This window comes from Podarcis gaigeae (genome assembly GCF_964106915.1).
Source record: "Podarcis gaigeae genome assembly, chromosome: 2".
In the NCBI taxonomy this organism is placed as follows: Eukaryota; Metazoa; Chordata; class Lepidosauria; order Squamata; family Lacertidae; genus Podarcis; species Podarcis gaigeae.
Genome location: NC_139679.1, coordinates 85622638 through 85634597, shown reverse-complemented (window position 1 = coordinate 85634597; position 11960 = coordinate 85622638). Strand labels below are relative to the sequence as shown.

At 44.7% G+C, this 11960-nt stretch overlaps 1 long non-coding RNA gene across 1 annotated transcript in view; it reads left to right on the top strand.

Moving 5' to 3' along the window:
* Nucleotides 1-10236: 10236 nt before the first annotated feature.
* The window catches only part of LOC310839043, a 51920-nt gene continuing 50196 nt past the window's right edge, over nt 10237-11960 (top strand). The window contains exons 1-2 of the long non-coding RNA XR_014561306.1: nt 10237-10310; nt 10817-10913. This is a non-coding gene — a long non-coding RNA (uncharacterized lncRNA). The remainder of the gene's footprint in view (nt 10311-10816; nt 10914-11960) is intronic.

Genomic DNA, 11960 nt, shown 5'->3' with positions numbered 1-11960 from the left:
AGGGAGAACATCAGAAGGATAATGGGGCAGATGAAACAAGCTTTTGTGATGGCAGCATGTTCCTGGATTCAGCTGGTGCACTGCAACTTTGGACTTCTGTGTTCATGTGTTTACTGCAATACCAAAACCCTTTTCGCAACTCCCCTCCACATATAGAGGAAATGCATAGAGAGGGGAATGAGACCATACCCACTGAACTTTGCATGTAGAACTGAAGGCCTGGAAAGGGCCACCTGGGTGCATACGGTTGTATGTGCATAGGTGTCCACAGGGAACCCTGTGTCATCAGGATTTGCAATTGTTTGGCACATCCATAGACACCCATCTTTTATGTACCCAGGTGCATCTTTTCAGACCTCCAGCTCTAGGGTGCAAGGCCAGTGGGGCACAGCAGTCTTGGGGGCATAGCCCCATTTCCTTCTCTACATTTGGAGGGAGTCTATGAACAGCGATGACTTCAATGTGCAAAAGGACCACCACAGATTCAGTTCTGCAGATAAATTGTTTGAATCACTTCAAACATGATGCCTTTCAGTGTAGCCTGTCCACACATTCAGCTGCCAGTCATCAAGGGTACAGTAATTTTGTAGAGAAACCAAGTGCCGTACCTGTAGGTGTGACAGTCTGGGGAAAAATGTTGTGATTTGTTATCAAGTCTGCAGCACACATTTTCCTTTACAAAGATCATCCTCTTGTAGGAAAACTGTGATGAGGATATCAAATGACACTCAGTGGGCAGAGACCTCAGGGGTCTTGCCTGAAATCCCCAGTCAGTACTGTGTACATAGTCACACACAACCTGAGCTCATAGGGACACTTTTGAAAGAGTGTTTCACCTGAAACTGGATGGATTCATCTTACATCTTAACATGCTGAAAGGGTCTTGTGAATGGAGTCCGTGAGTGTATAACTAGGTCCCAGGGCACGTTGCAACAATAAAACACAACAATAAAAACAGTTTAAAATAACTTACAATAATAAAAATAAGGTTAGTGGTTATTATTGGAGTAGGAGTAAGGAGACCCAGGTTCAGAGCCCATCTGAACCTTGAAGCTCATTGGCTGACTTTGGGCTAGCCACATTCTCTCAGCCTATCCCACTTCACAAGGTTGTTATGAGGATAAAATGAGTTGTGGGGGTGTACAATGTGTGCCTTGCATACCTGTCTCTGTGTTCTGATAATCCTGACCTGCACTGGTCCTGTAAGCACTCAGAATAGCCCTGCTGGGCAGCTGCTTGAGGATACAAAGGTGCCAGAGAAGTCAACTTTCTTCACTGCCGTCACTGCTGCTCTGTAGGCACGGCTGTGCACTCTAACCTGTGTTCGATCAGCTTCGGTATGAGACTTGTACCACTTGTGCTGTAGCCACCATCCAACCTATTGATCTAATTCAGGGGTGGCTAAGCCATAGCCCACATTCCCCCACCCCAATTTGTCATTTTTTAACTTATAAAAAATAGAGTGGTTGTTTTTTTTTTTAAAAAAAAAGACTTCTCCCATGGGTCACCTGCTGTGATGCCATTATGGTAAAATATATTTTAATTAAATCAAACATTTTTTTTTAAATTAAAAGAAAAGCTAGTCCCCCTCTGTGATGTTAAGAGGTGATTTAGTTGGCACTGGAAGACCTTACCACCATTAGTCCATTTTTTAAATTTAACAAATACATTTTACTGACTACTCTTGTAGGTCCATTGCTGTGAGGCCAAAAGGTTTTTGCAAATTGACACCTTCTCAATGTCTGTCCTTCTAAGAGACAGAGAGAGAAAGAGAGGACCTGAATTTAACAATGAATATTGAATGATTTTTTTTAAATCAAAAAAAGGTAAAATAGTGAAGAATAAGGCTTTTCAAGAACTGTAGTTCTCACCCCACCTGCTTTTGCAAGTATGCCTCAGGGTGTTGATCATGGGCCAGTGCTGCCCTTGGCCCCAAGAAAGTTTACCTCATGCACTTATCTAATATATTGATATGAGTTTCCGGTAGTGATAGGCTGTATGCCTGGGCCCCTTCTAATTCCTGGGTCCACCATGAATTCAATTCCTGGAACAGCCAGGCTATCTTCCTGGTGAGGTAATGGCCCTCTAAGTATGGGCCATTATGGTAACAAAGGAAGAGACTGTGTGCCTGATGGAAAATGGGTGGGCCTCCCTCCTTCAACTCACTGATAGTTAGAAAGACAAAGGCAGAGTTGGTGTGAGAGAGGTAGAAGCAAGAAACAAGGCTGTGGCTCTGGGAGAACCAAGACCTTTGTGAGGTGTTAATGCTGTAAGTGCCTCCATCATAAGCTCAGGTTGTGTATATATGTAAATAAACCATATATCATAAAGACACCACCGTTTCTGCTGTCCCTCATTGCATGGAAGCCGAACCCTGGTTGAGTGCCTGGAACCCCCTGGAATATGAGATTGGGGTGGTGCGAAACAGCATTGATCAGAAGCGTAACTTTTTGGCTAAGGAGGTCCAAGCCAGAGAATGACCATATACATTCTTTTTCGTTTCAGTTTGCAGCTGCATAGAAATGGCCTTAAAGAACATTAATTACAGATTTCCTTAGGCAATGACCTAAGGCAAGTTGCCTATTTAGAGATGGTGGGCTTGGAGCATTCCTCACTCTCCCTCCTCTTCCCTTGAGCTTCAGATAATGGAATAAAGTTCCACCCTCACTAGCATCTCCAGTAGAGGTCTCTTTCATGGATTCCCACCAAATTTAGCCCTTCAGGCCAGGCTTCCCCTGTTAAAGAAAGCCAGATGGGAAACATCAACGGAAAATCTCATTTTTTAGTAAAGTGATAATGTACTGCACTTCCCTTACATTCGGTGCTGGATTAACACCCTTGCCTAGTGAGAGGTAATGCCTGGTGCCTTAATGACTCTGAGAGATTATTAATATCTTATGGTGTGTTGTACAAATACCCAGTGGGTATCCCTTAATGTGTGAACACTGTGAATGTGTTATGCAAATGGCAAAGGTAGGACTGTCCCAAGATTTCTGTTTGGGGCAGATATGAAACAGCTGCCCTGTTCTACCCAAGGCTTGCCTCTGTATTTCATTGCTGAGATCAATTCCAACAGTGTATTTGGCAAAGCAATTCAGGACTTCTGATTTTGAATAGAAAAGGAGTACAGGGCTTGCTTATAAGATGAGCTTTCCTAAACAGGATAATTTCATAATTGACTTCATTTGTTGGCTACTTTACAGCAGCCTTCTTCAACTTGGCACCCTCTGTACCCTCTTGATGCTTTGGAATATAGTTCCCTCAACCCTAGCCAGGCTGATGTGAGTTGTAGTCCAAAATATCTGGAGGGTACCAGGTTGCCAAAGGTTGGTTTACAGGATTAAGACGTTAGTCAAAGACTTGCCATGACTAAATTTTGCGTAAGAGCCTCTGGATAATTAGAGGTCTCTTTGACTTTTCTGCTTCTTTTTGGGGTAAATGAGACCAGTGCATATGGCAGCCAGTTCATCATTTGTAGGGGTGCAGAGGAGCATAGGGTTCAATAATGGAAGCTATGAGGAAATGAGCCAAAAAAAGTATAGCTGATGCCTGGGCATTCTCTGCTATCCACATTGACAGTCCATATCGACAGTCTTCACAGATTGAGTCCACCTCCAACAACTAAAGCCTCTTATAACTATAAACGAGCCTACAGACCCAGTGGTGGCTGACACCCATTGAGACTGGTAGGGCGAAAGTCAGGGAGCCCAACATTAGGTGGCGCTAGAGTACATGACAGGCAGAGCCAACCAATTCTGGTTTTATCCCAATCCTTCCTGCTGAGTTCTGCAAGGGCAACACTGAGATTTAATCTGGCTACCCACCAGATTAGTTGTAGGTCGGGGCTGGCTGAGGGCAGGCAGGTTGGTGGGGCAGACCCCAAAGCATTCTTACTAGCTCTATTACTGACTTAGGAAAATCTGCGCCTTTGCATACTTATGGAGCCCCTGGCTCTGTTTTTTCAGTGAAGTCCAGGTGAGGGAGAACCTTGCACTCATCTTTATAGAACCATTTGCCCAGCTGCGACTGAAGTCCTTCTTCCCCTGATATCCCACCCCCTGATGTGTCCAGAGTGGGCTCTGTCTATGTTAACTGGCAGGCACGGTTGGGGGGCAAGGGAGGAAGGCGGAACAGCAGCATTTGATTAAAACTCAGCCCCTCTGGCCTTAGATCTAAGCAGACACAGCCAGTCCAACCCCCTCTTTTTTTTAACAAATGATTTTATTTTATTACAGAAAGGGCCAGTATTTAAAAAAAGAAAGAAAGAAAAAAGCAAGCTCTTGATTATGTTTTCTGTTCACCAAGACTTTTCCTGTATTTGACCTTTGGATAACCTCCAAGGCTTACAAACATTTGAAAGGAGTAAAGGAGCTCATTTTATTACGGGGCCTCAGCATACATTCTTTCCAGCCTATCTTTAACATCAGTTGACAAGAATTATATAATTGCAGTCTGTGATCCCTTTAAGGCTAAAACATATTCGTTTTCCCTCGCAGAACACATCAGGTTTCAGACTTAGATGTATACATTTTCTCTCCAGCTAGGTCAGTATGTAAAAAGACGGTGTCCCTTGAAACCGGGCCATTCCCATTCTACAGAGATGCCCCGATTTAATCGCCCCCCCTTTGGAGTCAGAAAGCAGAAGGGACAGCAGCACCCACCGATCTCGCTTGTGTGTCTTTGTTTCCTGCGACTGTTATGAGCCACTTCACACATAGGGTGCTCCTGCCATGAGCACCACAGGAGGGCCTAGTTTTACCACCAAGCTTCTGCCCTTGTTTTTGCGAAGCAGTACTCTGTTTGGAGCTGGGACGCAGGTGGCGCTGTGGGTTAAACCACAGAGCCTAGGACTTGCCGATCAGAAGGTCGGCGGTTCGAATCCCCGCGACGGGGTGAGCTCCCATTGCTCGGTCCCTGCTCCTGCCAACCTAGCAGTTCGAAAGCACGTCAAAGTGCAAGTAGATAAATAGGTACCACTCTGGCGGGAAGGTAAATGGCATTTCCGTGCGCTGCTCTGGTTCGCCAGAAGCGGCTTAGTCATGTTGGCCACATGACCCGGATGTTGTACGCCGGCTCCCTCAGCCAGTAAAGCAAGATGAGCGCCGCAACCCCAGAGTCGGCCACAGCTGGAGCTAATGGTCAGGGGTCCCTTTACCTTTACTACTCTATTGGACGGTGTCTATGTATCCCACCATGTTTTCTGCAGTGGTGGTGGCTTTGGCTGGTCATGTGTTGTCTTGGGTTGGTTGTATCTCATCTAGAAATGTTGGTTCACAGGGAAAAAAAACCCCACCTCCATATGAATCTATTCATGCATCTGCTTCGGGCCCCATAATGTGATTCTTAGGCCGCTTACACGTTACCAGCTTAAAACACAGCGAGGTTGTTGCATGCCCCTCATCAAACACGGCATGTCGAATTGCATTTGCACATCAAAATCCCCCACTGTTTGCCCACTTCATCAAGTAGAAAAGGGGCAATAAAGTATCCATGGGCTTACATTTCCAAATTGGATTGAAGCTGGTTTAGGGGGATACACATCCAAACATAGTATTTCTCAAGAAACCACCAGACAGATGTGCATTGTGGTTCATGTTATGTGTGCACTGCTTCCGAAACTAGCAGTGGGAGGACACTGGATGCAGAGTAAATGGGAAACTCTGCCAGGCTGTCAGAGAACACATTTTCTCTTCCCCTGTCAATTTCATGTGGTTCCTTTTTAATATTTCCATTTTTATTGCATACATCAATGATGCCACAGCAACCCAATAATTTCCACAGTACAGTTTTTCTTTACTTCTGTGTCACTCCCTCGTGAACCTGCTCTGAGGTAGTGCAAGCACACTCCTTGCTCCCTTTGCTTCCATAGGCCTGGGCATGAGAATCTGCATTGCTAGGGGAGCCACCAAGACTTTCCTTTTGTCTTTGGGGAGACTGAAATAAGATTTAGATTTAGAGAGGTTCTGAAGGACAATTAGAGCTCTCCAGGCCTATTATACCCAGTTCTTGGCTATAGAAGGATTCAGAATAGCGAAAATCACATGTTTCATGGAGCAAACATATCACCTCCTCAGGAGACAGTTCCTGGGCTCCTGTAGTAATTGCTTTTAACCATCACATTTTGGTCCATTCCACACCTAGGCTTGCCATTTAATGTACATAGATCCAGCAGAGCATGAAAACCTATCTCAAAGATACGCAGGTAAGGCCTATTTGCTACAGCATCCAGGTGGAAGCCAAATGACATTATTCTGCTATGATGGCCATTATCTCATATGATGGCCATTATCTCATATTTCATATATCTCATACACTGTTCACCATGCAGTTAGGCTGTCCTTGACTACACCAATACAATCCCCTTCATTTATTCCTGGCATGGAGAAAACTGCTACAGGTGCATGGCAAATGACTCAAGAATAACAGCTTACTACATGATTTAAATAATATTTCATATAGCAACTCCCAGATTTGGGCTTGGGCAATTGTTTTTCAGAATTGGGGAGCAATCGCACCCTTGTAGTTAAGAGGGCGTAAGCAGTGTGTCAGATCAGTCAAAAGGACCGATGAGTCCAACATCATCTTCTCCCAGCAGCCAACCAGATGCCTATGATTCCTACCCAGCAACTGGTACCCAGAGGCATACAGCTTCCGACAGTGGCACTGATGGCTTTATATACCCTCTATGAATTTGTCTAATCTTTTAATGCCATCCGAGTTGGCACCCATCGCTACATCTTGTACAAGTTCAACCATAGTTTAACTGTCCTACAACCTGGCTCAGAAAGGGTTGGGGGAAGAGGGCTGAAAGTGATACGAAACAGCTACCATGAACAGCGGTGAGGACGCATAGACACCTTTCTTTTATCCCGCTGCCACATTTGGTCAAGCAGCTTTTACAGGCTTTTAGCATGCGACACAAAAGTACAAAGCTGGCTTACCAAATGTGGGCTGATTGTACATGCTCTTGGCAACAATGCCTCTTTCATAGCACCTTCAACTTTTCAGTCCATAGCAAGCAAGATCTAAAGGTGTGTACTGTAAATACACGATGCTAGGGATTGGTTGGCCGGGGGGGGGGGGGAGAGAGGGAGACATACCAATAAGCGATTACAGTATGGCTAAAGGGAAGTTCGCTCAGCTCATTGCTTTCATCAGCAGGGTTATTTATTTATTTATTTTTGCAGACAGGACACAGCTGTAATACCCTCTGCTGCTCTAAAAAAGGAAAATCTCAGGTTTGCTAAGCTCTTCCCCGCTTCCAGTGGTGTCTCTGTATCAGCCGCACACATTCTTGTTTCTGTTTCAAACCAGAGACAAGTTTACAAGGCAAGTTTCTCCTCCGCGATCGCAAGAGGCTTTCTTCCCTCTTTCTCTCTCTGCGAGACAGAGGATTAGGTCATCAGTAATACCCTTTGCTTCTCTCTCTCTCTCACTTGCTCTCTTTTGGTTAATCTCCTCTCCAAGATGTCCGTGTTACAAGAGAAATAAAAGGTTTTAAGTGAGCACATGATCTCCCTCCCTCCCTCACCTCAGCACTCCAGCAGAGAGGGTGGTTTTAGAAAGAAATGGCCACATGGCAATGCTTTAAAAACAGAATTTCAGGCGCTTGCGAGACAAAAGGTGGGGGAGGCAGTCACAGTGGCTTGCTTTGGAGAACACTGCCATTGCCAGACCATTGGCCCATCTAGATCAGGGCAGCCTCCTAGGTAGTGAGTGGCAGCTGCTCTCCAGGTTTTCAGACAGGACCCAGCATTGAACTTGTGGCCTCATAAATGAAAAGCAGATCCACTATCACTAGGCCACGACCCCTGCTCATAGCCTAGGTGTCGGGCAAGGTGCGGGAGGGATTGGCTCCTGCCTGCCACCCACCATTAATGAAGGATAATGTGTGATGCATGGATAGTCATAGGCCCCCATCATACGATCCCCACACCCCTTTCGAGTGGCGGTAGGTTACTGCTCTTGAGCCTATGTCTTTGGGCTGCGCCCCACATAAAGGGGGTGAGAAGGGTTTCCCCGTTCCCTTCCCTTTCTCATTTCTCTTTGCCCTGCACTCTTCTTTCTTCTGAATCTTGGTTTGATGCAAAGAATTTCTCACATTAATTCTAGAGCTGCAACATGTGCCATTTGACACTGTGTTCAAGTCCATCAGTTCACTGGCACACAGCCACATGCTTCAATACATTGCCATTGCAACACATGTGCATTGATAAAACGCAGCAAAAATAGCTGGGCAAATAAAGAAGCGGGTTTGAATAAATAATAAACAACTGCAAAGGCAATCTGGATGCGATTATACGTAGGAATCTTGGATTTTTCTCTAAAGTTGTGAGTGGCAAGAGCTGCTGTCCCTTTTCACCTTTAAGTTGCTTGACTACATATGGTGTTGTCATTGCAAAAGTTACGATGCAGTTATATTGTTGGAAGATTGGGACAAAGGCATGAGAACTGAGGCTGCAGCTCCTACCGCATTTATCTGAATGCAACAGGACTCACTTGGCTAGGGTTGCAAGGAGACTCTTACCTCCCAAGGCTTTCAAGCTGCTGGTTCTCAGAGAGGGGAGGCACCACTGCTGCAGTCAGGGTTTTAGTTTTCTCAGCCATAACTTGGTTCCGGCACCTCTCAGGTGAGCGCCATTGCCATTATAAGAGAACGAGGGAGGTGTTCATGGTGAGCATCTTTTTTCCACAAAAACAGGAACCAGGAAATCTGTGAACCAGGAAGTGGCATTTGCATTTGCTTTTACCATGAACTCAGTCGGCAGCCTTGGCTTCAGTTCCTCTCTGTAGTATGGCCACAATGCTGACTTCCTTGCAGGAGTGTTGTAAGGATTCCTTAGATATTGTATGTCAGGTGCTTTTGTACTGCAAGGCTGCAATACTATAGCTACTTACCTAGAAGTGAGCAGCATTAACACATGAATATCAGGGTGCCAACGTGAATAAAATATTGGGAGGGCCAGGTAAGCCCCGCCCTATCAATTGCGCCATTTCAAATGCTCATGATTTGAATGGCAATGCCCATCAACTTTGGGGGGCCCTGGCCACCTCAAATATTGGGGGGGTGTGTCCAGAGTGAGCTCAGCTCCTATGCATGCACTGTAAATGCTAAACATTGCTACCATGACTAGTATTACTACTTCAGAACTCATATACACAGAACAATCCTGTTTATTTTGTAAGTCACTCCCACTGTATTCAGGGAGGCTTGTTCCTGGGTTAATCCATCCCTGAAATACCTTAAGGTTTTATTTTTTATGTGGGGGGAGTAATTATGCAGCGCTTCTATCGGGTACAATCAATCACTGTTTTATTTAAAAGGTGTTTAACAACTGAATGTGAACTAGGAGTGCTGCAGAACGTGAATACAACAGAGTTAGTGCCCAGTGGGCTTACCGACGAAGAGAGATATGTATAAAATGTAAATACCTGGTCCAAGGTCAGCACAAAGGCAGTAGTAATAAGGGTGACAAGTAGATTTTTGGTCTCCCGACGCTCAACTCTTAACTAGATACAGGGGCTGCAGCAACTGTATCTCTGTATCTCCCTCCATATACACAAAAGAGCCTTTGTAGGGTATGCTGTGCACACATTATTGATGGTTATATCATATCAGTGGAAAGATAATTGTTGCTGTTCTGTCTGTCTGTGTGTACTGTACAGCTTCAATTATCTATCCATAATAGGGAGAGAGGGCAGCACTGGAGAATTTTAGGTAATCAACCTCTCCGAAAACGGAGGGGAGTTTTCAAGGCAATTACAAGGCATTGCGGGAGGTGGCCCAGTTTTTGAAAGGCAGAGAGTTTTCGATAACTGGTCAACTGAGCTTCCTATCAAAAGGTTCAGTACTTGATTTGGCTTCTTAATGTTTGTAAATTAAAAATACAGATAAATAATCTCTAAATAAACACACCCACACCCACACACCCACACCCACCCACACACACACCCACACACACACACAGAGAGAGAGAGGTTGTTCTGCATTATAGAAGCAATAACATCATATTGGGCCTCTCCGCCTTGTCTCCCTACATTCAGAGGCATACTTCCTCCTCTTATCATGACAAGAAGCTGCCAATAGCCATTTCCTCCATGAATGTGTCCAATCTGCTTTTTCTCCTGCCCTCAGCCATTTAGCTTTTAAGGAGAATAAATCAACAAACATCCATTCAAAGCTAGACAACACTGATATCAGAAACTTTATTTCTGCTTCCCTTTTTCTATTTTGCTAGAAAAAGAGGTGTCAGAACCCACCATGAACACCTGCCTTGTTCTCACGTGAGAGGTGCTGGAACTGAGTTCTGGTGAGTTCTGGCTGAATAAAAGCCTCAGGACTAAGAAACTGGCATTTCCATGCACATTGCACAGAATTGTCTGTTTGTGGTGGTCCTGAATGGCTTTTCACCAACTTCTTGGGAAATAAAGGTCAAAGCAGGAATGTTTGAATTGCTAGTTCTTGCTTGACACATGCAACTTCCTTGACACATGCAACCTGACTAGCCTGTCAGGTTTTAACTTGCTGTATCATCTGCCAATGAGTGGCTGAGCAACTGTCTTCTAAATGGGTCTATGTGGGCAGAAGTATCAGGACTGCTGCCTATCATTGGCTTAGCTGCAGTGATGTCACAGAGAGGCATGGCAGCCTTGCCGTAGGCAACTGAGGTTTAAGGGGGACTTAGGAGGCCATTCCTAAAGCCAATCTGTAACTTAATTTACATTTTCTCATCCTAAGTCCAACCAAAGCTAACCATGCTAAAGTCCCATTGATTCCAGAGGAAAAGGATGAATCACACATTTGATTCTCTTGCAGAAACAGCTGAGACTAATAGGGATTGGCAGGATTGTGCCACAACTGAAAGCAACTTACTACAATTTTTTAAAAAGAAAAACCAATGAGGAAAGGGAAGGTAAGAGTGGAGGGGAGAGAATAAGTAACTTTTTAAAAAAAATTAAAGGACATTAGGGATTTCAAATGATGCCTTATTGTTGTGGGCTGAGTAGCTGAGCAGCCTGTGACTAGGAGGCCATTGGTCACAGACAGCTGACTTTTCCTTTATAGGGTGTGAAGGATTTTTGGCTTTAACATGTGATCTGAGTGTCTCTAGGTGTTAATGAGCACCATGCCCTGAACCATACAAGCAAACAAACATAAGATCTTCGTGGCTGGCCAAAACAGTTTTAATTTACAGGGATAAATCTCATTAAGCCAGATCCATTACATTCTACCTTTTTTCTATTTATTTGTCGTGAATTCAAGCAGCTATCTCAAATAGCATGACCAAACTGAAAACACATTTCACGTTGCCACTCGGGGTCCGCATCCATGTCTCAGGCTCTCGCGGCCAGCACATTACAACCCCGAGCAGAACTGCTAGAATGTGTGAAAGAGATGCAGATGTCCAGGGCTGTGATTCTGGCGTGTGCTGGTGACAAGCCATCAAGGTTTATAACAGGGTCATAAAGGCAAAAGAGTTGAGAACTGTGTCTCCTTAACTTTATCTACTTTCCGAAAGTAATGAGGATCAGAGAGATTAAAATGCAGTTAAGGGGTTTGTTTTTAATTCAGGGTGTCCCCCCTTTCCCTCCATGAACTTTCTTTACATCGCCAATGTGGCAAACCTTTGTTTTTGTGGGACAAAAACAACATCAACAAGCACCCCTCAATGTTCTTCCAACTCATAGGAACAATAGCTAAAAGTAATTGTGAACAGGAAAGATGTTCTGGAAGATGGAGTCATATTCCCCGAGCCACCATCTTCCTCTTGAAAAATCACAGAACTGTTGGGCTTCGCCAACTTTTTGCCTCTATGTAGTAATTGCTCACTGCCCTTTGGAGCCCATATATAAACTTCTTCCTGCTAGCAGACTTGTCTATACCACAAAGTATGCATGGAGCTTGGCTGCAAGATGTCCCCTTATGACTACTTTGCTAGTCCCCTCCCTCCATCTTTGGC